Here is a 26,408-nt window from a genome sequence, read left to right on the forward strand (position 1 = left end):
CTACTGTCTATTATGGAAAGGAATTTACAGCAGGAGGTGCTTGAAGGTACTGGATAGTCTTAAGTCAAGAGCAGAGATCAAGGCATTAATGTATGTATTCCTAGTGGTTCACTCATTCTTTTTCATTCATTCCAGGACTGAGTCCATGATACCACGTCCAAGGTATTTTTTTCCACTTCAACTAGCCAAACTAAGAACATCCCTCATAAGCCTACCTAATCTAAGCAATTCTTTTGGATACTCCCTTCTCATGATTTTTCTTGATATAGAGTTGAGAAGAACTAATATCATTAGTCAAAACTGTCTCAAACTATGACTCTTATATAATAGATTATGATTATTTCAATTATTTGTCCTGTACCCTTAACCATTTTTTTCTGTTTGGTTATGACTATTAATGTACCTATGACTGATCATGCCATCTACTGTGAACTGCAGAGAGAAATAAGATAGAAGAAATGAGGAGGAATGTACCTATCAAGATGGCTCATTTTTATGAAGGTGCCAGTAATAATCTATCAGTCTTCTAGATGGATGTCTTGAATCCGATATACTTCAGGAAGACTATGGTGGCTCAATAAAACCAAACTTCTGAAATACTGAATGTAAATCACATATAGATTGCATTATTTTTCATGATATAGGGTTGATAAGAAGTGGCTAGCATTCCCACCAATCCCTTGAGGCAGAATACAATTTTACCTATCGAATATCAATGTATCAAATCAAGTTATACTCTGGAAGCTGGTAGGTCAGCATTAGAGCAAGAAGGCAGATTAGAAATGGATATACAGTTGACAATATCTAATATTATTTCATAAATTATAACCCATGAATTAATATTCTTCCTTGAGCAGTAGTGGAAACTGACAATAATTTTTGGGCTTTTTTTCTGATTTTTTTCCTTGCTCTAAATTTCAGCCAAATCACCCTTGTCATTTATTTTTTGATTATCACGAGGAAGGACACTAGATATACTCGCTTAACAAAACTCTTTTTTGCTCCTGACTCTAATGCCTGGAACTATAATCTTGATTAATGAACAGCTTAAGAGAAAACAACAAACCTACCCAATAAGCAAGTTATTTCTTTTTTAAAAATTCATTTATCTCTCTCTCTCTTCTCTCTCTCTCTCTCTTTATCTCTCTCTCTCTCTCTCTGTGTGTGTGTGTGTGTGTGTGTGTGTGTGTGTGTGTGTTATATGTGGGCAGGTGGCCATGGGATCCAGAAGGGGATGTCAAATTTATGTACATGGACTTACTGGTAATCATGAGATGCCCAATCTTTGTTTTTTCTCCTTTTTATCACTTCACAATATACAGAGACATTAAGAAGACAACTTTTTGTGGAAGGAGGCAGCTTCCTCCACATGTTACCTGCTAATAACTAAGGTATTGCTTGCCTTCACCATGCCATATTATCTCTGTGACTGGATTTCTGAATCTGTTAACAAAAATGTGTCTTTATAGACTCCCTGGTGCTGGTGCATTTGTAATAACTCTGGTCATAACAAGATATATTAGAACTTACACTGTTTTTTGGTGTTTCCACTTATTGATTAGACTTCCAGACAAAAAGTTTCCAGTAAGGAAGTAGAAATCAGTTTTTTTTTGTTAATAAATGTTTACAGACATGGGTTATATCCTCACTGTTTCCAGCCAAAATTTTAGAGTTTGAGTTTACTTCCAAGTTGTAAGGGCAGGGAAATGGCTTGCTTTGTACTTATCAGTCTTACATGTCAGTCACACAGCTTTTCTGCAACCTGTCTACTCAGACTGAAACCTTACCCTCTATGGGTGAATATGAAGAGGACTTTCCTCTTCACCTCTTCTATTAACGAGCCATCATGCATTCAGAGTTCCCACTGTATTAAGATATCAACTACTCATTTTTAGCATTATCAGAAGGAGAAATGTCTGATGAAACATTTAGAATTGAGGGCATGGTGGAGAGATCTGGGTGCTACCTATTATTTAGTATTAGAGACAAAACAAAATGGAACAGTGACACAAAATTTGAGGTTATACAGTAAAATTTTATTTATGACAATACTTGAATAATGTCATCAGTGATATATTCATAAGCAGTTGGTGATGACTCATCTTAAAGTAAAAGTAAAAGTACTATGGCAAAGAAATATTGTGGATTTATTTGTATTTAAGCACATTTTTTCTCTATATACATTATGAAAATATTTTCCCACCAATTTGAGATACTAAAAGTCTGGGGACTTAATTTTATTATAGTATTTATATGTAGGGTCCTTGGAAGGTAAATGTTAGCATAGTTAAGGAATTTAGGGTAAGAATCTCATGATTGAAAAATGAAAGTTTTTACTAGAATTTATTTCCAGAAAATACATACATACATACATACTTACACACACACACACACACACACACACACACACACACACACACACACACACACATTCACACATTCACATTCACACATCCTTTTTGACCTTTGGTACCTGATCAACTGTACCACTTAAGAAGTTTGTCAGTCATAAGATACAATATCACCATACATAGGCCCTCTCTTTGTACCTGAACTCTAATCTAAACTCTTCTTTATAATCCATAAAATGCACAGCATTGTGTTCTTAGCAACAGAATATGGCTAACATGAAAGGGGAGGAGAGTCCACTTGCATTAAATAATGTTAAAATCTGAGCTTCCTAGGGGACAATTCGAAGGAACTTTCAATGGACAAACAGCAGAACAAGGGAAAAAAGTAACATGTCTTTGGGCATTTCCAGAACTATTTTTCCTTAAGTTGCATGATTTTTTTTTCATTCCACTTTTCAAAATTCAGAAAGCATTGCATTTCCAAGTATATATGCCTGAGTATCAGATGGCAGTTTGATGAAGTGAAATCATGTGACCACTAGAAACCTAGGATGTTGTATTGGTTTAAACAAAGTGGGTTGGTTGCTCTTATACATTTACTGGATCTATCTTTTAGGTGACACTTGCATATCTTACTCTCTGACTTTGACTCTTGATTTCTGTAGCTTCTGGGATATGAAAGTACCATCTTATCCATATTTGGAGAGTAAATAAAGGAGACTAATTTCTCACCTGTGAAGTAAATCTTGTCCTTTCCCTTTCATTTTTCAGAATGAATGGTACATATATTTCAAATGTCTGATAATTGAAATAAACTCATCCTTCAAGACAATGTTCATATTTAGAGGTACAGAACTACTGTAATATACAGTCCAGAGATGACTAGGGTAGGTTTTACAATTGTGTGTGAAGAATTCCATCTGTGGTTTTTGTAGTAATCAGTTATTAAGAAGCTCTAAGAGGTATGTGAGTTGAAAAATCCTCCAAAACATAAAAAATGTTTGTCTCAAGCAGTGGAAAAGTTGAAATGGCATGTTTGACTATGTAGTCTGAGGAATTCTCCTCAGAGACCTCCGAGGAAGAGCCAGTACCTTGATGTACACCATAGAAAAAATTTTCAGGACAAGTCAATGTCAAGTAAAGTTGGATACTCAGACAGATTTGAGTGTGTTTCTTAACAGAAAAAAAAGTCCTTGTGGTCTTAACCCTAGCTACATAGTTGGTTGTGTTTTCAGATATTACATTATCCAAAAGAACTCAATGTTTAAAAATAAGTAAGTTTAAGAGTGATAAAATATGAGATAATGTACTTTTTCCACTCATCTGTAGGATATTATTGATAAACAAGGCTACAAGGTGCTTATATAGTACTCATACAGGCTTCAAGATGAAAGAAATGCTGTTAAAGATAGAAACAACTAAGGTTTAAATTAGGTTTTGTACTTAATCACAAATCATTAACTTTTATAATACTCCAATTTGAGCATACTCTCAGACAAGGCAGCTTTTATGGAGATGGTCTTTGTAGGGACTTGGTCAATGCTACTTTAATTAATTAAATAATCTTAATTATTTATTTATATGCATTTCAAATTGTGTTCCATCTCTTGGTCTTCCTCCAAGAGTTCATTATCCCATCCCCCTCCCATTTGCCTCTAAGAGGGATGCCAAATGAGCATCCACCTTTCCTGGTGCATCAATCTCTACAGGATAAGGTGCATCCTCTCACATTGATGCCAACCAATGTATGTTTTCTGGGTGGTGTCATATCCTCTGGGAGCTCTAAGGTTCGAGGTTAGTTGACACTGTTGGTCTTCTATGGGGTTGCCATCCCCTTCAACTTCTTCAATCCTTCCCTTAAGTCTCCCATTAAGGGTCCCTGACCTCAGTCCAATGGCTTGCTATAAATATTCGCATCTGTCTCAGTCTGTTGCCAGTAGAGCTTCTCAGAGGTCAGCCACGCTAGGCTCCTGTCTGCAAGCACAGCATAACATCAGAAATAATTTCAGGGTTTGGTGCGTGCCCATGGGATGGATCCCAAGTTGAGCAGGTCACTAGATGCACTTTCCTTCAATCTCTCTTCCATTTTATTGTACCTGCATTTCTTTTTGACAGGAACAATCTTGGGTCAAACATTTTAAAGGTGGGTTGATGACCTTATCTGGAGTTTTAATTTTCAAGATGAAAGAGAAACATACATCAGACATAGAGGGAAGATATTCTCTTTTATTTTCTTAAATATTCTTATATTTCCTATTTTTGTCTTGTCTCATTGTAAACAGTTGTAATAATAATAATGATAATAATAATGATAATAGTAATAAAAATAATAATAAAAGCACAGATAGCTGGGTTTAAAATCAGAATCTCACTTCTAAAGAAAAGAAATGTATAATGTGATAAAACAAAAGGAAATGGTGAAAATCAGAGCATTGGACATGAATGGCAGCTTGGTCTGCTCTGTAGGTATCTGGGGAGGCTGATAATAAGGGCTTGGTTTGGAAAGTAGTGTGGGGACAAGTGAAGAACTAGCTAGGAGAGGATTCGGAATTAGATTGGCATTCCTTGCCTTCTTTCCCATTATTATTTTCTTTTGTTCAATACTATTCAACACTTTTAAAGTATGTCTGAGCTAAGGCAAATCTATTATAATGGAAAATGAATGGAAAGATGGAAGAAATTATCATAAATGTAGTATGCATTTATACATATAAAGAACAATAATTATATGATTTGAATGCTTACTAATGCTTTAACATATCCTGCTTTTAGCTGATAATTTTACTATACCTTCTATTTAATCAAATCCCAAATTACCATTCATGTTCAATATTGTAAAATACATTAAGCAAAAATCATGGTTTGTAATATATTTAATTATGACCCTAGACACTGTAAAATCTGAATCATTCAAGCTTTATAAGAAACCAGAGCTCAAATTCTAGTAGAGAATATGTTTTCAGAAAGCTTTAAACAATGAATTAATTGGAATTGGGTTATTCCAATGAAAATCTCAGAATTAGAAAACAGGCATAAAAATCTGAGATTCTCTGAATATTTCTGTGCTCAACTTTTATTCAGTTCTGACCTTGTGGAAATTTCCTCACTTTTTCTTCTCTTTGCTCTTCAAAATGGAACTTTTTGTTTCAAAACTGTTTCAAAGAGGAACTATGGTTTACTGTCTCAAATAGCTTTTGGAATGAAGCAGAATTGAATTATTAAATAAATAATATCTAATGCTTATAGTCTGAAATAAAAAGTATTAAGAGGCTAAGATAAAATCTTTCTGTTCTTGTTCTAATCCCTAAGAAAAAATTTTGCTGTCTGCTTCCAATTTATCACTGACCCTTAGAATTACAAGGATATTTCATTGGCATGAAAACTTTATGGCTATGTACTCTAATAATGAAGTTGGGTCAGGATGGGTATATAAGCATGAGTATGGGAAAACATTAGTAAAGTTTTTATTTTCTCCTCTTTAAGGAAATGATTAAATTATTACTTGAATTTTATTGGGATAGTTTCTTATGCTCATTGAACATTTTAGGCTGTGTGATTTGGCACTGAAAAATAGGTGAACTCTTCTTCCTCCACTTGAAACTAAACATATGAGACTTTTTACAATTAAATCTAGAAGGAAAATCTGTGCTGTGAATACTGTTATCTAAAAGTTAATATAGGGATAATTAACATAAAATTCTAAGTTGCTCAGTGATTGTACCATTTTTTGTTTTCTTTTATGTAGAGATTGCATATGCCCATATTTTCTGTATTTATATTTATATTATGAATGTATTTGCTTATATTTTGTATAAATATACAATAAACATAATATAATTAATATAATATAATTTAGTATGATCAGTAACAAAAGTGACAGCTCATGCTGACAAGGATATGGAGTAAAGGGAACACTCCTCTATTGCTGAAGGAAGTGCAAACTTGTATAACCACTATGAAAATCCATAAAGTGGTTCTTTAGAAAGTTGCAAATCCATCTACAAGATGAAATACTACTGTTGGGCATATATTGAAAGGATGTTTCATCCTACTATAAAGACACTTGCTCAACTATATTTATTGCAGTTTTATTCATAATTGTTTAGAAACAGGAAACAAACTAAATATCCATTGACAGATGAATGGATAAAGAAAATGTGGTACATTTACACAATAGAGTATTATTCAGTTACTTAAAAAATGATATAATGAAATTTGCAGGCAGTTGGATGGAACTTTAAAACATCATAGATAATTGAAACCCAGAAAAATAAATATGGTATGCATTCATGTATATGTGCATATTTACCATTAAGTAAATGATAACCAAGTTATAATCTGTAGACTCAGAAAGGATCGGTAAATAGAGGGAACATATAGGGGGGCATATGTATCTCCCTGATAGGGTTCCTCCTACCAGGATACATTTTAGATAGGATAGATTTTACAAGCAGACTTGCCACCAGTGGGGATGGGGAAGGGTGATCAGGATGGGAGGAGATGAGGAAAAGTAAGAGAGTGCCGGGAGGGATAGATGAAATTGGGAGACACTTGGGTTGATGTGAAAACTGAGTGAAGTGAAATTTTCCTAGAAGATAGGATGGTGATCCTAGTGAGGACTCCTGATAAAAGACAATGCTGAGTCTCACCTGGCTATCTCTTGTTGCCAGGTGAGGCTTCTATTGGTAGGACTGGGTTGTATGTGATAATTTTCAAACAACTCAGGTTGTTGCTAAGACAAAAGGTTGCTCTTGGCAAATTGACAGTGGAGTCCGATTGTTGACGACAGCACCTACACAACTCGTTAAACATGGTGAAGTCCAGCTGGTGCCTACATAGAGCCTTTAGTCCTACATTCCAATCTCTTTGATATGAGAATGTACCTGCATGCTACTGAAAGAGAAACACAGACACGAACCAACACAGACCACACCACAGACACACACAGACACACACACATGCACGCACATGCCAACACACACACACACACACACACACACATTCCTAATGATATTCTTCTATACTCATAGATCAGTGCCTCACCCATCAATAGAGAAGCTTTTCTAGCAGCGTATGGGAACAAATGCAGAGACCTGAGACAGATTATGTGTGGAAAGAGTCTAAATGGGAAGTTTCCATCAAAACCCTGCCCTCAGAGATTAGATAACCCTATGAAAGAGGATACTGAAAGATTTCAAGAGTCATTCTGGGTAAAAGACAACAGGAGAACAAAGCCCTCTGAATCAAATAAGGAAGGTACATATGAGCTCACAGAGACTGAGGCTTTAAGCACCAAGCTTATGTGGGTCTGAACTAGGTCCTCTATGTACATATATTTTATAGCTCTTAGTATGTTTGTGAGACGCCTGACTATGAGACTAATTGAGTCTGATTCTTGTGTCTGATCTTGAGACTTTCTCCACTCCTGTTAGGTTTACACATCCAACTTTGTTACAGTTTTTGCCTCATCCTATTTCATTTTATTTGTCATGTGTGGTTGTAATTTCTTAGAAATCTAGACTTTTCTAACAACAGACAAAAAGGAATGAATCGAAAGATGAGATGAGATGAGGAGGAACTAGGAAAAATAGAGGGGGGGAACTATAATCAGCATATATTGTATAAGGAAAGAATGTATTTTCAATAAAAGTAGGGAAAGAATTCATAACAGATCTCTTTCTTATAAAACATAGTTTTGTTCCTCACATAATCTATCCTTATTGCTGTTTCTCCTCCCTATACTCTACTCAGTTCCACCCACCCTTTGCTCCTACTGGGATCCAAACACTTTCTGTCTCTCATTAGAAAACAAATAGGCATTAACGTGATAATAATATAATAAACTATAATGTAATATAATGTAAAAGATAAAACAGAAACTAACACATTAGATTTGGACAAAGGAATAGGAAGTAATAGAGAATAAGGGAAGGCACCAGAATTAGAAACCCACTCATTCACTCATATGGGAATCCCATAAAAACACCAAACTAGAAGCAGTAAAATATAGGCAGTGGACCTCGTGCAGATACTGTGCATGATACTTCAGGCTATGATTTCACATAGGCTTAGTTAATGGTCATTTAGAAGTGGTTCTCAAACTGTGGGACCCCTATCTCCAAAAACATTTACATTACGACTCATAACACTAGAAAATGGCAGTTATGATTTTGCAAAACAAATGACTTTATGGTTGGAATGATCATCACAATATTAGCCCCATTAGGAAGAGTGAGAAACACAGATTTAGAGGGCCTTGCTTTCTTGGTGTCCTCCATCCTCTTTGAGTCATATACTCTTTCCACTTCCTCTTCCATAAGGTTTTCTGAACCCTGTGGAGAGGGATTTGATTGATACATCCAATTTGGGCCTAGGTATCCCATGCTCTGTAACTCTCAGCATAGTGTTTGCCTATGAGTCTCTATTGGTTTCCATCTGCTATAGGAAGAAGCTTCTTGGATGATGCTTGAGCAAGACACTGACCTGTGTTTGGCAGAATGTCACCAGCAGTCATTTTATTGCTACTTTTATTTTTACAGGAGTATTTAGTTTTACTCTTGGCTATCTAGTCTCAGGTTCTTGATTGATGGACCTTAAATTAAATCAGATCATGGTTGGTTAAACCTTCAAGGTTTGTGCCACTTTAGCAGATCATGCATTCAAGATCAATGGGTTTATGGCTTGATTGGTCTTTTGGTGTCCTTTGTAATACTGTGCAGAGTTCTTTCCTCTAAGAGTTCTTTCAAATAAGTTAGATCTTAGGGGTGAAGATTCAGTGTTTATACACGTTCACCATGTTCACTGAGTTGGATAGGCATTGTCGTCAGCAATGTGCCTTGCTGTCGTATTTGCCTACTTATTTGACCAACAACCCTCTTAGGGCCAACCATTGACAACTGAGATCTTATAAGATTAAAAGTTTGTATATCAAAGGAAGCAGTTTAGTCAAGATAACAGACTGTAGAATGGAACCAACATTTGTTAACTATTCTCTTTTTTTAATCTTTTTTTAATCTTTATTAACTTGAATATTTCTTCTTTACATTTCGAGTTTTATTCCCTTTCCCAGTTTCTGGGACAACATCCCCCGAACACCTCCCTGTCCCCTTCTCTATTAGTGTTCCCCTCCCCATCCTACCCCCATTACTGCCCTCCCCACAACATTAATGTTCACTGGGGGGATCAGTCTTGGCAGGAACAAGGTCTTCCCCTTCCCCCATTACTAGGCTATTCATTGCTACCTATGAGGTTGGAGCCCAGGGTCAGTCCATGTATAGTCATTGGGTAGTGGCTTAGTCCCTGGAAGCTCTGGTTGGTTGGCATTGTTGTTCATATGGGGTCTCAAGCATCTTTAAGCTCTTCCAGTCCTTTCTCCGATTCCTTCAATAGGGGTCCCGTTCTTAGTTCAGTGGTTTGCTGCTAACATTTGCCTATGTATTTGCTGTATTCTGGCTGTCTCTCAGGAGAGATCTACATATGGTTCCTGTCAGCCTGCACTTCTTTGTTTCATCCGTCTTATCTAGTTTGGTGGCTGTATATGTATGGGCCACATGTGGGGCAGGCTCTGAATGGGTGTTCCTTCTGCCTCTGTTCTAAACTTTGCCTCCCTACTCTCTGCCAAGGGTATTCTTGTTCCCCTTTTAAAGAAGGAGTGAAGCATTCGCATTTTGGTCATCCCTCTTGAGTTTCACGTGTTCTGTGCATCTAGGGCAGTTCAAGCATTTGGGCTAATAGCCACTTATCAATGAGTGCATACCATGTGTGATTTTCTGGGATTGGGTTACCTCACTCAGGATGATATTTTCCAGTTCCATCCATTTGCCTATGAATTTCATAAAGTCATTGTTTTTGATAGCTGAGTAATATTCCATTGTGTAGATGTACCACATTTTCTGTATCCATTCCTCTGTTGAAGGGCATCTGGGTTCTTTCCAGCTTCTGGCTATTATAAATAAGGCTGCTATGAACATAGTGGAGCATGTGTCTTTGTTATATTGTTGGGGCATCTTTTGGGTATATGCCCAAGAGAGGCATAGCTGAGTCCTCAATTCGTTCAATGTCCAATTTTCTGAGGAACCTCCGACTGATTTCCAGAATGGTTGTACCAGTATGCAATTCCACCAACAATGGAGGAGTGTTCCTCTTTCTCCAAATCCTTGCCAGCATTTGCTGTCACCTGAGTTTTTGATCTTAGCCATTCTCACAGGTGTGAGGTGAAAGCTCAGGGTTGTTTTGATTTGCATTTCACTTATGACTAAAGATGTTGAACATTTCTTTAGGTGTTTCTCAGCCATTCGGCATTCCTCAGCTGACAATTCTTTGTTTAGCTGTGAACTCCATTTTTTTTCTTTTTTTCTTTTTTTTTGGAGCTGGTGACCGAATCCAGGGCCTTGCACTTGCTAGGCAATCGCTCTACCACTGACTGTCTGGTGTGATTCTGATAGGTCTGCCTTTAAATCTTACTTGACTTTTTCCCTTATTGCTTTTAATATTCTTTCTTTATATTCTGCACTTGGTGATTTGACTATTATATGACGGGAGGAGTTTCTTTTCTGGTCCAATCTACTTGGAGTTCTGTAGGTTTCTTGTATGTTTATGGGCATCTCTTTCTTTAGGTTAGGGAAGTTTTCTTCTATGATTTTGTTGAAGATATTTACTGGTCCTTTGAGCTGGGAGTCTTCACTCTCTTCTATACCTATTGTCCTTTGGTTTGATCTTCTCATTGCGTCCTGGATTTCCTGTATGTTTTGGATCAGTATTTTTTCCGTTTTACATATTCTTTGACAGTTTTGTCGATGATTTCCATGGAGTCTTCTGCTCCTGAGATTCTCTCTTCTATCTCTTGTATTCTGTTGGTGATTCTTGTATCTACGTCTCCTTGTCTCTTCCTTTGGTTTTCTATATCCAGGGTTGTTTCCCTGTGTTCTTTCTTCATTGCTTCTATTTCCATTTTTAATTCCTTCAACTGTTTGGTTGTGTTTTCCTGGAATTCTTTCAGGGATTTTTGTGACTCCCTCTATAGGTTTCTACTTGTTTATTTATATTTTCCTGCATTTCTCTAAGGGAGTTCTTCATGTCTTTCTTGAAGTCCTCCAGCATCATGATCAAATATGACTTTAAATCTAGATCTTGCTTTTCTTGTGTGTTTGGATATTCAGTGTTTGCTTTGGTGGGAGAATTGAGCTCCATTGATGCCATGTAGTCTTGGTTTCTGTTGTTTGGGTTCCTGTGCTTGCCTCTCACCATCCTATTGTCTCTGGTGTTGCTTTGCTCTGCTCTTTCTGACAGTGACTAGACCGTCCTATAGGCCTGTGTGTCAGGAGTGCTGTAGACCTGTTTTCCTGTTTTCTTTCAGCCAGTTACAGGAACAGAGTGTTTTGCTTTCGGGAGTATATTCTTTCCTGTCTACTGGTCTTCAGCTGTTCCTTTGGGCCTGTGTTCTGAGTCCGCTAGGCAGGATGCTTGGAGCAGAAAAGTTGTTCTTACCTGTGGTTCCATGGCTGAAGTTGCTCATGGGGGGCTGCTTTTGAGCTCTCCGTGAGGGCGGCAACCAGGAGGGCCTGCGCAGCCTTTTCCAGGAGCCCCCGTGCACCGGGGTCCCAGATGTCGTTAAGCCTTTACCTCTGAAGTCAGAAAAGTGGGCAGAGTGTAGTCTCTTCTGGCTTCCCAGGCGTGTCTGCCTCTCGGAAGATTTAGCTCTCCCTCCCACAGGATTTCGGTACAGAGAACTGTTGATCCGGTCCCTTCAGGTCCAAGCGGTGTGTGCAGGATGGGAGACCTGCAGCTCCAGTGTCAATTATTATGGTATAGAGGATTAGTATTTATAATACATAAAACCCTCAGAAGTTGAAATAACAAGAAATTAAGCTATTTAATAGATGAATGAGTTAACAAAATAGAACTTTTGCTCAAAAGATTAAGGACAAAGAAATGTAAAGAAATATCAGTCTGATAATCAGAAGAATGAAAATTAAAACTACATTACGAGTCCTCATAATGTTAGTCTTTAAATGTATGTTTTAGTCATGTGAGGTAATTTTTAGCTTGTTAACATAGACCTAGTTCTATAAGTTTCTAGCAACCTTAAATTGTGATTTAGTTCTAGAATGTTTCCAGCCTCTCAGAATTATAGCTCACCTTTTCTAGTTCTGACTGGCTGACACCTCATTTGTTCTGGTTCAAACTCCTCTCGAAGCTGATTCAATTTGGCTTCTCTCAGCATCTCACTGAATTGCTCTGTTAGGCCTTATACTAACTTAGTAATATGTTATAATCCTATAGTTTCTTCTCATTCTCTGGTTTATTCTGTCTTTACCTATGTCTAGCCTACTATATCTTCAGCCTGCTTGTGTAAAACTCTCGAGGTAAAACTCTCTCTTTTCTTTTTCTCTTCTTTTCTGTACTGCTCTTTTAAATAGCTTCTGTTTCCTCTCTTCTTGAAAGAGTTGGGAATATTCTATTCTGTCAAATACTCTCTGATTTGTCATTTTGTCTGCCATCCTTTTAGACATCACTTTCAAACATGGATTTCTCCTTCTATAAACTAACTTTACCTTCATTGTTTGGTATTAAAGGTGGGCACTAAGAACATATCTGTATTTCAGCCAGAGGGATTAAAGATATGTGGTAAGGGCTGAGCCACACCACAAGTAAAAAGGGTTTTGTTTTGTTTTCAGTAGACAATAAAATCTCAGGGTTCACAATTCGATCAAATATCATGGAACACCAGTCATCAAGAAAAAAACATAAATTTTGGTAAGTAAGGATATTGATAAAATAAGCTCTTTATATGTTGTTGATGGGAAGGTAATATGGTACAGCCAATGTAAAAGTAAATATAGATATTCTCAAAAAATAAATATCTAGTATATGGTATTTCTCTCTTTCACTCTCTACTCCACCCAGGTAGAAGGTTCTTTTTTTTAATATTTTTATTTGTTTATATTCTTCCTCCAACCATTCCTTATCCTTCTCTTAGGTATTTAAAACATTGTATTACAGAGATATTTATATAGTGCTAGTCATAGCATCAAATTTATGGAGCCAACCTAAGAATCCAACAACAGAAAATATATGTACATATATATAAATATATGTACAATATATAAAGAAAATATATGTACACATGGAATTATTTTTCAGCCAGAAAAATAAATGAAGCTATGTCCTTTACAGGAAAATGGGTGCAACTGGAGATGATCATACTAAGCAAATTATGACAGTATTAGAAAGACAGATATCATATACTTCTTCTCATTTGTGGTTTCTCAATTGTGTATAGACATACAAAATCACATCTGTACATATGATATAAAAATTGAAGGGAGATTGTCTAGAGGAAGAAAGGGGACAAGTAGGGATGGGAAACAGTAGGGGAAGGACAAATGAAGGGAACATGTTTACTATATAATGTGTACTCATTAGAAAATAGCTTTAGGCAACAGAGTATTATGTATACTGAATATACTTAGAGAAAACAAAACCAAAACAAAACAGATCTGTCTTGGGAAAAGTTTTATCAGATATGCTAATTTAGATTTCTCTCTTTCACTCTCTACTCCCAGATAGAAGGTTCTTTTTAAATTTTTTGTTTGTTTACATTCCTCCTCCCACCATTCCTTATCCTACTCTTTGTCCCCCTTGCTTCCAAGAAGATGTTCCCCCACAATGGGAGCCTCCTCCTTCCCTAAGGCCTCAAGTCTCTTCAGAATTAGGCACATCTTCTTCCCCTGAGACCAGACCAGACAGTCCTCTGCTATAATTGTACCTGGGGCCTCAGACCAGTCTGTGTATGCTTTCTGGTTTCTGGATCAGTCTCTAGTAGTTCCTTGCAGTCCCAGCTAGTTGAGACTGCTGGTATTCCTATGGAGTCACCATCTTCTTCACCTTTATTCAATTCTTCCCTTAATTCAACCATGGGGGTCCACAACTTCAATCCAATAGTTGAGTGTAATTATCAAAGTTTATTTCAGTCAGCTGCTGATAGAGCCTCTCAAGAGGACAGTCATGCTAGGCTCCTGTTTCCAGTCTTGTATTTGTCCCTGCAGTTCTTTTAGATAAGAACAGTTCTGGGTCAGAAATTTTGACTATGGGTTACTGACCCTGTTCCTCCACTGGAGGGAGTCTATCTAGTGGAGGTGGACTGAGTACCCTCTTTTCATTTGACTAGCACCTGTAAATACATCTTTTAATTGCCTGATATAATAGATATCTCTGAGACTGACTGTTGAATAAGTTCACCCTTCCTAGTTCTGAGTTCTGGCTGGCTCTTTCAACTCAGCCATTCTTATTCAAATTCTGTTCCAAGATGACTGACTCAATCTGACTTCTCACTGAGTTGCTCTGCTTGGCCTCAAACTAACTCTGGCAATTGGTCTAATCTTCTGGATCATTCTTATTCTCTGGTTTCATTTGCCTCCACTGACCTGCACTGATCTCCACAGCACTTAACTTACTGCATTGTCTCCCAGATGACTCAACTCTCAACTCACTGACAAACTGAACAGAACTGACTGAGTTTCTCACTGTAATGCCCTTGTATAGCGTTTCTCCTCAGAGTTAGGTTTATCCTATCTCTGACTCATTCTGTCAAATCTTTGTCTGAATTCTCACTTTGCCTCTCAATTAGAGATCACTGTTTGAGTAAAGGTGTGTATCAAAGGATCCCAAACGGAGGGATTAAAAGTGTTTACTAGCTGAATAACACAGACCTAAAGGTCTTTGGATGTGAACACAGCATATCTTACAGCATATATTTTTGGCTTCTTTATAAAAAATCATATATTCACTTCTCTTAGTGTTTCTATGACTATAACAAAATACCATAACCAAAAAACAAATTGGGGAGGAAAGGGTTCATTTGGTTTACAGTTTCATATTGCTGTTAATCACCAAAGGAAGTCAGGACAAAAGCTAAAACAGGACAGGATCCTGGAGGCAGGAGTTGGTGCAGTGTCCAAGGAGGGATGCTGCTTATTAGCCTGCTTAACATGGCTTGCTCAGCCTGCTTTCTTATAGAACCCAGGATCACCAGTCCAGGGATGGCACCATCCACAATGGGCTGGGTCCTATATATCTATCACTAATTAGAGGCTAATTTCAGAGAGACATTTTCTCAGTTAAGGTTCCCTTCTTTCAGATAACCCTAGTTTGTATGTCAAATTGATACAAGACTAGCCAGCAGAGGATATATGTGGGGATTTATGTCTGAATCTTCTATCTGATTTCATGTCTGATATTTTTTATTGTTCTTTTTTGTCAATATCTTGCTGTTTTTATTACTATAGATTTACAGCTTCTGAAAGTCCTAGGAGATACAATCTCATAGCAAATTCCATGATTATCTGGTCCTTAAAATATTTCTGAATCTCTGTTAAATAGTCAATTTCAAACACGGAGAACATTGAGCTAGAACTGCCCAGAAGATGGCACCTCCCTGAGGACTAACAGAGGTACTATGAAAGCTTCCAAGGAGGAGAAGCAACCCACAACAAGCTATCTGCATTTTCCACAGTTGAGTGGGATTGTTGATGGCATTTCTCCTCCAGCACCATATACATCTTTAAAATCTTACCTGAGCAACAACAACCCCATTTCCATTGCTGTAAATAGTCATTTAGAAATATATGTATTTGCTACATCCAAAATCTCTATACACATAAGTCATCCAGTCTCAAAATTATCAACATTTTGTCAGACTTATTTTATAGACCACACCCTCCTAACTTTCTCAATATATTTTATATAAAATGCTGAGTAGCATGTCATTTCCCTCAAAATTATTGTGTGGACTCAACGGTTAAGAAGCTTTGAAAAGCAATACATTGTCATAAATTTCTTAATAGCATTAATATCATCCATCTTTTATGGAATCATGTATCTTAAAACTATTTTGTTAGCATAAATATGCTAGTATCAGGAGCCAAATAAGTTTCCTATGTTGCTTGCTGTGTTGCATTATTACCTTATTGATTTTTTGGATATATTGGTGCATTTATCTTTGTCTATCTCAAATTAGGATTATTATATCCAATGATTCCATTTATCTTATCTGTCACTGACAAGGTTTGTGTATTGGTAGTTAGCTCTATAGACTTAATTAGATTTAAGTTGAGTTTGGAAGGGGTCAAGAATATTTCACACAGCATCTCATTAGAGGATCCCATGACATGATACAAAGTCACATATTTACTGATGTTTCAGTTGTTGAGTGTGTATAGACAGAGCCAAATAATCTCTTTCATGAATGTCTGTGTAAAATATCCTTCAATGCTTTTAGTAGATGATTCACACATGGACATCTGTTGTTTTAAAATTATAAAAAAACAAAATGTTGTCTTTTATCCCCCACTAAGTCTGTCACTGCAGTGCCCCAAGATATCTGCTGGATATCTTGCCAGAAGCACACATTCAAATTTCATCGTGGCCCAGGCTAGCTGCCCCAAACTCCCTTACACTTAAATATGCACATGAAAGACACAACACAATAACCTTTGATCCAATTGATAAGATATAATTGTCCACCTAATTGTACAAAGCCCAACACACACCCATCCTTTAAGAACATTCATAACAACGTATAAAGGTACAGCATGGAATCTTAACTTCAGTTTCTATATTGTCCTGCCACGGCTTCTCTCCTTCCTCCCCTCTTCCGTCCAGTCTCCCCCTCTTCCTTTAAACTTTTCTCCTGCCCATCCTTCTTTCTCATCCAATGACAGGCCTCATTTTATCTTGTATCTGTCTCACCTGTGACATCATCCCACAGACATGTTTTTTAAGTATATGCATCCTTCTTTGAACATTAGTAGTTTCTGTGAGTACTTAAAACACTAATATTAGAACATTATAGTCTGAATATTTTCTAGGTCTAGCTCAATATCAGTTGGAAAATATCATGCATGTTGCCCAGGTACCCTGAGAGAAAATCTATAAATAAAAGTCCTGAAATAACAGGGGAAGGACCTCCTTGAAATGGGAGAAGTTGCCTTTCATGGGCTCAGGGTTATAAACTTGTATTGGGACTGTACTACATACCCACTCAGACAACTGCTGAAATCCACAAGCAAACCTAATGCATGTTCACTCAAATTTGAAAGTCCTACACAATTTATGATATATACATCAAAATAGGTGATTGAACCACAACAAAATAGATGGTTTCTGCCACTTGCTTAGAGGTGAACTATTATTCAAACATACAACACATCCCTTCTCATGGACAATCTATGAATATGAGCCCCACTTATACACTTCTGAAATTATTTGCTTATGAAATAAGACCAAGAGTACTCCTGACATAGCTCTCACAGGACTCCCGTGATACAGTTAGACATATTTAGCAGTTCACAGGAAAGTTAAGAGTGGAAGGAAACAAAGCCCTGTAGACAGAACCAGCACTAAGTGAACATGGAAAACAATAATATCATCAGGCTCGGCTTCTGCTGTAACAGTCAAAGGCCACGTGGACTACAAGCAGTCACAACGGCACAGTAGTCCTCTTCACTCTAAGCTTAGACAACAGCAAACGTCCTTGGCACCTGGCAATGTCTGGCCTAGAGTTTTACATTTAGAAATATAAGGCCTTGTAACACTTAAGGAATTCTTGCTCTGGCCAAAAATCAATTCTTTCTTTCTTTCTTTCTTTCTTTCTTTCTTTCTTTCTTTCTTTCTTTCTTTCTTTCTTTCTTTCTTTCTTTCCTCTTCCTCCTCCACCTCCTTCTTTTTGCCTTGAAGCCATGTGACAAATGATTCTAAATACCACATTGTTTGCTGCTTTTAATGCATCTGCTATCTAAATCAGCATAGAAGCTGAAAGGACAGACTCTGGAATCTGGCCCCTCACAAAAGGGCACATTTCCGGGTCATAATGAGAGTCTTGGCAGAACAGACCATTCCTTCTCCAAACAGCCCTTCAGACTGAACCTTGTCCATCATTGCCTGAGTCTATCTCTACTGTGTCTTAGTGTACAGGCAGCGATGTGAAAACCCAAAGCATTATGTCCCTTGGAAATTCTGCTGTGCAGATGGTGTCACCTGCCACTTTTCAGTGTTTTAAAATGTTTGATTTCCGTTTGAGTTCTTTGTGTTTTCATTCCCAGTATACTCCTCCTTGTATTGCTATTGTTAAATAAACAAACAACCAATATTTTTATTTGAATGGAAAGGGTTCAAAGGTAAAATTTCTTTTATGACATAATTGTGTACAAGTGCACACACATGCAGACACACACAACCCCCCCATACACACATTTTTACCACCAGAGATGTTTACTTCTATCACTGTATTGAAAATGTTTTGAATGTCAGCAGTGAAGCAGTATTCAACCCTATCTTCAGTCCAGCAATTCTGGAAGATACTGAAGAACACCAAGGTTACAGGGTCAGTGGATAAGATGCTTCCCAGTGTCCTGAGCCTGTGAAGTTTAAAAACCATCTAGTTCTATTCGTCCCTGACCATAGAAAGTACTAAAGGAGTGCTCCCAATCTGACTCTAGGAAGTTTGTCTAATCTGAGCTCCATGTTTGACCTAAAGGAGTGCTCCCAATGTGATCCGATGGAGTGCTCTTAATGTAACCTGAGAGAGTGCTCCTAACGTGATCTGGGGAAGTACTCCCAGTCTGACCTGAGAAAATGTTCATAAACTGACCTTGCACCAAATAGTTTTGTGTGTTAACTTGAATCAAGTTGGAGTTGTCACAGAGAAAGGAGTTTCCTTTGAGGAAATGCCTCTATGAGATCCAGCTGTAAGAGAGGGCCCATTGTGGCTGGTAGTCCTGGGTTCTATAAGAAAGCAAGCTGAGCAAGCCAGGGGAAGCAAGCCAGTAAGTAACATCCCTCTATGGCCTCTGCATCAGCTCCTGCTACCTGACCTGTTTGAGTTCCAGTCCTGACTTCCGTTGATGATGAACAACAATGTGAAAATGTAAGCTGAATAAATCCCCTCCCCCCCAAAAAAAAGAAAAAAAAAAGAGAAATCTTATAAAATAGAGAATTTCCCTTTGAGTGATGAGCATATTTTCAAAATATTATTCATCGACTCTTTAACTATTCACTGACTCATAGGTCTAAACATTTACTTTTCAAGACTTACAGGTTATAAGTAACCTGCACCTTATAGTTCTTAAAGCAAAGGACCCACTGAAAAAGACATCCTAGAACTATTTTTATTGTCCATCTCTATGGTTTTCTTTTTCTGCTATATTATGCCTATAAATCCTCTCTACAGATGATCTAAGCAAGAGGAAACCATTATGATGTGTGATGTGCTCATGCTCACTGTTCCCAACTTTACCTCACTAATCACTTTCTATTACTAGAGGAAAATAACCTATTAAAACAGTGCAAATTCTAGTTTTCATTAAGAAAGCAAACTCAGAGCAAAGGCTTTGTCCTCAGAAGGCCTCTCTTGTAGCACATACATCATGACTGGGAGAATAAATATATATCAGCTCTAGGACAGGGTGGTAAATAGCATTTTTCCTGGGTGTAAATACTAATTTATTGGTAAGTGATTGTTTCCTGTGATTTGGGTCAAAGAATTCTGATATGGCTCTGAATGAATATATTTGTGGGGGGAGCGGTTGTCAGTAATTATGACTTTCACTGGAATAAAAGGAAGATGCTTGTTTTGATAGAGCAATTTCCCATTGGTAAGAGATATTCTAAGAGGAATTCAGGTATGAAATCAAATAATACAAAAATTATAGTGTTATTTTGCTTGATCATGAGTTCTATGAGATTTCTGGTACTGTAACAAGATCATTACTCTCTGAGAAGAGCAAGCAGTATCTAAATCTTCATTTTACTAAGAAATGATCTCCTTATAGCATCCACATGAATTTCTGTTTACAAAAACACTTTGTGGGGGGTTGGGGATTTAGCTCAGTGATAGAGCGCTTGCCTAGCATGCGCAAGGCCCTGGTTTCAGTCCCCAGCTCGGAAAAAAAAAAAAAAAACAACAACAAAAAAAAACAAAAAAAACTACTTTGTGCTTGTTTTTACATTTTACATTTATACTTATTATCATCCCATATGGTAAATAATGTCAGTTAATTTCTTCCATAGATGATCAGAATAAGAAAAAACAAATCAAAAGAAAACAAACAAACAACAACAAATATTGTGATTTTTCTGTGACTCAGCTAAGCCAGAAATAATTTTTTTTTGCTTTACAGAAAAACAAAATCAAATCAAATCAATGAAGAAAACAAAAGCATTTTGGACAACATCAAGAGAGGAAAAATTTATTTCTCTCTTGTTATTGTTTCTCGTTTTTATTAGTTGGGAGTTTTAAGCTTCATAAAATGGGTTTTGATTATTATCAGATCCTTAACTTCTCCAGATGTACTTTCTAAAAAAAAAAAAAAAAAAAAAAAAAAGAAAAGAAACAAGAGTTTTGATGCAGGATTATTATGCCCCATCCCCCCATGAAATCCTTAACTCCATTTTTACCAAGATAACAAAGTATCTATCAGCTTTATCCTTTGGTCTAAAGTTTCTATTTCTGTTCAATGCCATGGAAGATTAAAAACAGGAATGCTCATCTTTTATTAAAATTTTCTTAGCATGCTTGCTGATACAACATAAAAAGTAGAATCACTTTAAAAGGAAAAACTATGTTAGCTGTTCAAAGATTTCTAGACAAACTGATAGGAACAACTGAAAATGTAAAACACAGAGAATAATGTCCCTCTAAAATGTAGGCATATATACAGAAAGTGTAACTTCTCTTCCAATGAAACCTGATCAATAGTTGGAAAGCACTTCTTGAAATATTAATGTTATGACTGTCAGAATGAAATACAATTTACCTTTATCAAGGAAATCTGAATGTCAGTTTTCAAATGACACACATTATAGATAAAAGTAAATGAGTCCTAACAGAAGTTATATTCCCAAAGTAACAATCCTAGGGGAACTATGAAAACACTTCTTTTCCCCACTTTTGACTGTCATTTTATTTTTATGGGACTTATAGCAGGCCTTCAACTATTCATACTGCTTGGTGACTTTAGTCAGTGAGAATCAGGTCATAGTCATTATCTTCTAAGATTAAGAATGGAGAACTTTGTTTTTTTTTCTTCCAGTTTCATCTCGTTCTACCTCCATACCCTCCCTCCCTGGAATTATAATTCTTCTCTGAGTCTCATGTACTTTTCAATTACTGTCACACTGTCAAGATGGGGATCCTGTGATGACCTGGCATACTTTCACTCTAGTTTATACATCTCCATCACACATTTCACCCAGCCCATCAAGAATTATGATTTACTATAAGAAAACACAATACTAAAGTTTTGAGTTCTGTGTTCTACAGTTTCAAGTAATCCTCTGCCCACTGTAGACTGAGGACCTTGTTTCCTCATGTCTTGCACAGTCTTTCCTTCTCAGTGTATTTTCTAAACAAGTAAGCATGGAATCAAAGGTAGTAGAAAACTTTTACTGGTAAAAGAATTCCAGTCTGGTTTATAGATCATAGGAACATGAACTTTCAGTGAAGAATTATGTCAGTGGTCATTTAACAGATCTTCTTTGTGATATACCTTTAATAACATAATATTAGTATGAATTGAGCAAGACCAAAGAGGTTCTACTTTATATGTTGTCACACCAAACATGCTTATTGTTCAAAGTTTAAACTTGAAGTTGTTTACATTTAAATATGCTTAGAGCTCTTCAAACTTTTTGTACACACATCCTAACACTAATGCTAGGTATTTTATTTTTAATTTTTTAAAGGAGATTCAATTTTTATTTTAGTGGTCTTAGAAATTTTTAGTTTCTAAATTGTTAGGATCAGTAGGAATATGATTTTCCAATTGAAATTTTCTTTCTAACATTACTTTCCTTCAATGTTACGTATGCTATTCATCTTCCTAGGAAATTTGTAGAAACCCGCTGTAAGTACTGTAAGTATCATTGTTGAAGGTACTGAGCAACTGTATCAGTCCAAAGTCAAAATAATAAATTCCATGTAAGGGGACTAAAGATAACTGCCTCTGCTTGAAATTCTGCTGATGCCTGGTTTGCCTTGGAAAAATGCACAAATATAAAGAAACTGTGAAAAGTTCCTGTTAGATATTTAGAACTGTAACAATTCTACTTACATGGCAGCAAATGTTTTTCACAGTTGCCATATTAAATTAGTACAATTCTTAGTGGTGAAGGTAGGAAAAATACTAATTTTCTTAGCACAATCACCAGGAGAAGAGGGCTTGAAGGACCTGTAATTTGTTTGCAAAGTGTTCTCAGGAGCTGAAGATGTGTAGAAGATAGAGAAATCAAGGGAAGGACTTTGCTGTTGTTGTTGTTGTATTTTTTTTTTGAATGATAGATATGAAAACACAGCTTTGACCTCAGCACTTTCCTAAGCAAAGGCTGGGAGTTGTTGCAGTGGGCAGAAATGGAAAATCTCTTTCTTTGTTTTCAATAAGGAAAGGAAATGTCTTATATTTGTATATTTTCTTATAATTGCTGACATGCAGCTCTCTACATTTCCATACTTTCTTTAGGACATGGAAATCTCCCTCTATTTCAAAGGCAGAAGGATGTCAAGGGTCTACAGGAAAGCAAGATTTAGGGACATAGTGAGAATGTCAGTAAACATACTGATTACTAATTTTTTTTTCTGATTTAAAGAAACAGAACAAAACAGCAAAAGCAAAAACAGACATCATATGGATGTGTGACATTACAGAGGAAAAAAAATATTTATCATCTACTATTGTTTTGGTGCACATCTAGATGCCTGCCTGAATAAACTGAACAACATGAACACTCCAAGGTATATTTGAGGCTGAGGTTTTTATTGTAGATATGAGGGAGCATACAAGCAGGGGCATCTGGAAGAAACTATAAGAAGAGAAAGAAAGTAGTAGACTGACCTTGCTCAGCAGAGTATACTTGGCTATGGGAGGAGAGGTGGGAGGATCATGAAAGGAAGAGAAAGAGATTACCAAGAGAGAGAGAGGGCCAAGAGAGTGCACAGCCTAAATTCCAGGGATATCAGGACAGTGAGATGTTAGGAGAAGGAGCGGAGGAGAAAGCCTATAAATTGTTAAAGTTTAGAGTAGGAGATACAGTGAGAAGAGCTGGGTAGAGACAGGATGTTCTAGCATGGATTCTGTAATAGGGACTTGTGATCCAGAAAGAATTGGAAGGGCGACATGCATTAGTATGATGATAGATGCGACACACAGTCATTTGTCCATTCTAAGAGTGATAGCCAAATAGCTCCTTTGGCAGATAAAAACAGGCTCCAGGATTTGGAGAAGTGGTGTTTCCTTTGGAAATGATACTGCCAGGTACAGGAATTAGAACTTATCCAAGATTTAAGATATCAATATCTCATGCTTTACTTGATTTTAGATGCCTTAATACCGATTTCAAATTATTTTCACATTGAGTAATGTTAACTGATATTCCCAGGAAAACAGATACTTTTAAGAAAATTTAACATTCTGCAAGACTGATTACCTAATGAGGATCACAATGATTGGGGAGCCCTCAAATTGTGACAAATCCAGAGCCAAATTATCCTTGGTTATCTTAGCTGCTAACTAGCCACTTATTTTCCACTTCTATGCAAAACCTAACATTTTGCAGATGAATAGATTTTATTGAAATATAACCATCACACTTCAAGCCTCCACCAAGCAAAAAAGTTAAACATAATGTGAGAAAGCATCTAAGGACCTCTGTATGGGTTACCTCCTTTCCCAAATACTTACCAGGTGGTTTCACTGATGTATTAGGAAAGAGGTCTGATATATAATCATAAATTATAAATTATTGTTCTGTTACTATAAAAACTTCATTAAACTCTTTTCATGTGGCTACAAGGAATTTAGAATAGCCTCAGTCTGTGTTCGAGTTATAGTCACTTGGACTCGACTCCAGAATACACCCTCATATTCTCTTTGCAGGAAGAATCTTTTATTTTCTGATGTCACTTGCTTTATTTAGGTTTCCTCACTGGATGCTTTGTTCTATCAGATTAACATAAAATAAAAAAAATAATTTCTACTTTCTTTTTGGAGGTAAGGGGATGGGGAATAGGTTGGTAGAGCAGCCTATAAGGCTCAGTTTTAAACTGGTTTCATTCTGCATATTTCTTCTTTCTCCCCTCTTCTCTTCTTTTCTTAGCTCTGCTTCCTCTCTGTGTGTAAGCTTTATGTTCCAACTGGCTTAGATGTCAAGACACATTCGACTGTTTTAATTTCTTTTCTTTGTTTTCTCATGTTGTTAAATTTTATTTATCTGCCAGGCATTCAAATACCTCACAAACAAATCCCTGAGATAAATAAGCAAATCATGGGTTAACTATAATTTATTTACAACTGTGTGACATTTTCAATAACAGCTGTATTTTTTTTTCATTGCAGTGATTTTATACATAATTTATGTCTTGTTTCTCAGCCTAACAAATGTGTTTTCTAGAGATAAGAGGCCAGTTTTCACTATGTTTGCTTTCTATATTGTGAAACTTTTTGTAAAGGCTTAAAATATCACATACGACATATTAATCTTTTCCCTTTTAAATGTGTATTTAGACTCAATTTTGCATGCTAAAAATGAGTGTTTTTGTTTTGTTGGTTGGGATTTGACTTTCAGTAATTTATTATTGTAACATAGAATTATTCTTCATTTCTATAGACACACATTCATATTCTTCCAAATTGACAATTTAAATTAAATGGATATCTAAACTCTTAATGATATGAAATAAAAATATATACAGCTTTAACTTGATTTCAAGGAGGTTTAGAATCTTGCTCATAAGTTTCCATGTTTTGGGACTTAGGTACTATTTAACCATTTACTAGTCAAGTTCAGGAAGAAAATTTATGAAATTTTCTCTCTAAATTCAGCCGAAGATGACATTGGAGAGTGAAGTCTTAGATAAAATTTCCTGAGGCATTGAAACTTAGTAACAATTGTTAGCCTATGTTTGTTTTTATAACAGCCTAGATTTGATATAAAATAATACTTGTATTTAATTTAAAAAATTTAACTGGTTTCTAATTTCCATACTTACTTAGTATTATAATAGGTGAATGTGTCCTTGAATATTTTCTTTTACAATTGTTTATATTTCATAGATCACCATGAAAAATCATTCTTAACTATTAATGTATATTATAATCATCAAACAAGCAATCATATACTGAACTTTCCAGGAGTCATGCATATGAGCAGAGCTCAATTAAATGCAGTATGTTATGAAACTTTAACCATGGGAAGCACATATTCCTGCAGTTTTTTTTTTCATCTTTATTAAGTTGTGTATTTCTTATTTACATTTTGATTGTTAGTCCCATTCCCGGTTTCCAGGCCAACATTCCCCTACCTCCTCCCCCTCCCCTTCTCTATGGGTGTTACCTCCCCATCCTCCCCCCATTACCGCCCTCCCCCCAACAATCACGTTCACTGGGGGTTCAGTCTTGGCAGGACCAAGGGCTTTCCCTTCCACTGGTGCTCTTACTAGGCTATTTATTGCTACCTATGAGGTTGGAACCCAGAGTCAATCCATGAATAGTCTTTGGGTAGTGGCTTAGTCCCTGGAAGCTCTAGTTGGTTGGCATTGTTGTTCATATGGGGACTCAAGCCACTTCAAGCTCTTTCAATCCTTTCTAAGACTCCTTCAACGGGGGTCCCATTCTCAGTTCACTGGTTTAATGATGGCATTCGCATATGTATTTGCTGTATTCTGGCTGTGTCTCTCAGGAGAGATCTACATCCGGTTCCTGTCGGCCTGCACTTCTTTGCTTCATCCATCTTATCTAGTTTGGTGGCTGTATATATATGGGCCATATGTGGGCAAGCTCTGAATGGGTGTTCCTTCTGCCTCTGTTCTAAACTTTGCCTCCCTATTCTCTGCCGAGGGTATTCTTGTTCCCCTTTAAAAGAGGAGTGAAGCATTCGCATTTTGGTCATCACTCTTGAGTTTCATGTGTTCTGTGCATCTAGGGCAATTCAAGCATTTGGGCTAAAGCCACTTATCAATGAGTGCATACCATGTGTGTTTTTCTGTGATTGGGNNNNCNCNNTCAGNAT

This window comes from Rattus rattus, chromosome 11 (assembly GCF_011064425.1).
Source record: "Rattus rattus isolate New Zealand chromosome 11, Rrattus_CSIRO_v1, whole genome shotgun sequence".
Lineage (NCBI taxonomy): Eukaryota > Metazoa > Chordata > Mammalia > Rodentia > Muridae > Rattus > Rattus rattus.